The following is a 3,303-nucleotide window of genomic DNA, read 5'->3' on the forward strand; positions in this document are numbered from 1 at the left end:
CTTTCTGAAGAAAGGGTGTCAGCATTATTAAATTCCATACATATGACTGTATCCATTTTATCTACTCGTATGTATTTTAATATCATGCCTTATAAAAAAAAACTCTTTTTAAGTTTTTGTCAACAATACTGGCTGCTATCAACTCTATGTATGTATATCAGGCCAGATGACCAGTAGATTCCAATTCACAGCAAGATAAACTGGATATAATGCATATACATATACGAGTACACAGTGAGAAGCACTTTCTATAATACATCTAACACAATAGACATGTGCACAGATCCCAGTCTAAATAATATTCCACTTGCACAATTAAGACATTATCATTCTTGCCTTATTAATACACATTGTCTGTAATCCAGTGGTAACTCTAATTAACTTGATACAAAGAAAAATATTATGCTTAAAAACTGGTTGTCACAGCTAAATTGATTTCTCAGCATGCATCCGCCTGGGAAAAATCTCATGCTATTTGTGCATCTGTACCTGATATGAAAAGGCTCACTGCATCCACAAAATTGAAAAATTAAATAAAGTACCACCAATTATCCAATTTCCTTGTAAGTACACCACTAACAATACAATCTACTTGTATGGCTAGCAGAAACAATTAAAATGCTGTGGATATTATATGTGAAACAAGATGATCCTGCTGAGCTGGTCTGGTAATGTTAACATGACATCTGTACACCTGCCCTTCATGCTATACCTGAGCATCTACGCGCTAGCCTTGACATCTTCAGCATTCTCGGAACACACCAACAAAAACTCCACTATATATATTTTGGCAAGATAAAACTTATGGGGGTCTCTCTAGCTGTATGAAATATTGTCAAATATGGAACTAGATAAAACCTTCCCTTGTGCAAATATATACAATGGAATTTGTCATTCTTTTCTGAAACAGCACACGCACGATGTGTCACTATCAGCTTAGACTGATACTGTATGCTTTATCTAAAAACACAGATTTAAACAGAAAAAAAAAGGATAATTATCAGAAAAGACCCACTATGATTCCCACTGTTGGTATCTTGTAATCAAATGCTTTTGATTTCATAAACTATTTGAAAAATTCTAAACTAATATGTTTGATTCTGAGATTGCATTAATCATCAATCATATTTCCAATATTAATATACGAACCTATTTGAAGAGATAATCCTTCCTAAATATCAGTGCTACCAAGGACCCCACAGTGGTCGTTTACAAAAAAAGTTTACATCCGAAGTACTGAATAATTACAATTATAAGTCTAACATGATCCCACCTCCCAAATCAAAAATAAATTCACTAAAACAAAAAAAAAGGATTATTTCCAAATGCTCTAAAGACACTGCAAGTACCAAATTTTCTACACTTCTTTCTGATTTAACATTTTCATATAGTATTTGCTTCCATAATCCTTGTAAAAAAAAAAAAACTCAATTCAGGGCTTATTGCAATTTCTGTTTCTATCTATCCTATACTATTTCAGACCAATAACTATCAATAAAAAAATCTTTAAGCACTAATGATATTTATAATCATCCTCTTAAATGGTTTTCAAGAACTCTAATAGCAATCAATCTCACCAGTGTTATGATAATGTAATAAAGGAAAATAATCTTTCCTTTTAAACAATTACTATATTTTCCCACTACCAAGAAAGAAAAGAATTCTGAAGGGCAATTATCCACAAGCAGACCAACTGGGGATAGAATAAAAATAGTATAATGTAATAAAGAAGTATGAAACAACACTAGTACAAAATATGACAAACTAACTATCGCACATCAAGCAGTGGTTCTACCTATCAAGTGATTCACCACCCTCATCGCTTTATTATTAGCCAATAACTTCCACTGTAAATATCTTAGCAAGATATAGTTTGTATACCCCTAGAGGATTCAGCTACGACAACTCTGTATACACAGTACAGGTTTACTGAGCTTTGCTAAAGCCATAAGGCAGAGGCCATAAACAACACCTGATGAATTCCTTATCTGATAATTACCTTCTGCAACAGATCAAATGATTCTAAGCAATTTTTTGGACTACAAATTCATACAATTTTAAGAATAAACTATCAAATGTAAGTGTCAGATGACGCAAGCCTCGACCTACAAGTAAGTTCCCACCTCCCCCCTGCATGCTAAGAACAAACAAGGTCCTAATCAGTTGCAGAACCACAAAGATGTAACTACCTGAGCACTAGATCAGTCTCGGGCACTGCAGCAGAAATACAGTAAACCTTAAATTACTTGGCAGAGCAACACTTTCTTTCATTACTTTCTCCATTTTCTATATTTGCTGTTAAACTGCAGCTTAGTAGCGTCAATTTTCATTCACTCAAAGAACTAATGTTGTATTACAATTTAATATCAAGAATAATGGAAAAGGGAAAGGGGAAAACGTATATTTTAAAATCTAGTAACTGTCCCAAATCTTACAAAACTGCATAACTAGTATTTAATCTTTGTACTTTTTCAAATTCTTTAATACATTTACCACAAACTCTTTTAATGTCTCTCTCTATATATAGAGGTGTATATTTTTCCAACTCTATTAATTTTTAACTTTTTTCTTCATATGAATTTTTCTTTCAATTCATTCATAAAAAGAACACCGCTTTACGACAAATTCACCAGAGTACAAACTTGGAAAAAAAAACACATCTTGCACACGGAACGTTGTTGTTCTAGCATCTCGTCAGTCAGCAAAATCAAATCCTAGAAACATACACACTTTTATATCCCTCTACCACATCACAAGGCCCTCAGAATAACCTTGCCTATACAACAAAACCAGACCTGTGATATCAAAACATACCCACAGAGACTGGAAAGGAATCTGAAATCTGACTCGAGACAGACAACGACTTCACTTTCACGCAAATCACACAAGTTGAATGAAAATAATAACGAGGCCTTTTCAACCCCTTTCTCGGTTTTCAATTTTCAGTTTGCCATCGTTCACCACTTTTCTTCACTCCAAAGATTCTCATTTTTACTCTTGCTGCATCAATCACTTTTCCTTCATACTGGTAATATCATACTTACAATTATATCATAACTACCAAAAACCCAACTTTTTATACACTGCATTTCACACACACAAGGATAATGGGAAAAACAGGAATCTAAAATACATTCTTTGGATGTCATTAGACTCTTAACAAGTATCCAAATTTTGCCAGGACTTTGACAACCGCTTATAATTAATTTTTTCTCAACACTCGCCTGAATCAAATAAGAACAAAAAGTCTTGAGATTTCTTATCCTTTCTGATTTTACTGTTTTGCCTGTGGTGTCACGGTGA

The sequence above is a fragment of the Penaeus monodon genome, chromosome 32 (assembly GCF_015228065.2).
Source record: "Penaeus monodon isolate SGIC_2016 chromosome 32, NSTDA_Pmon_1, whole genome shotgun sequence".
NCBI lineage: Eukaryota > Metazoa > Arthropoda > Malacostraca > Decapoda > Penaeidae > Penaeus > Penaeus monodon.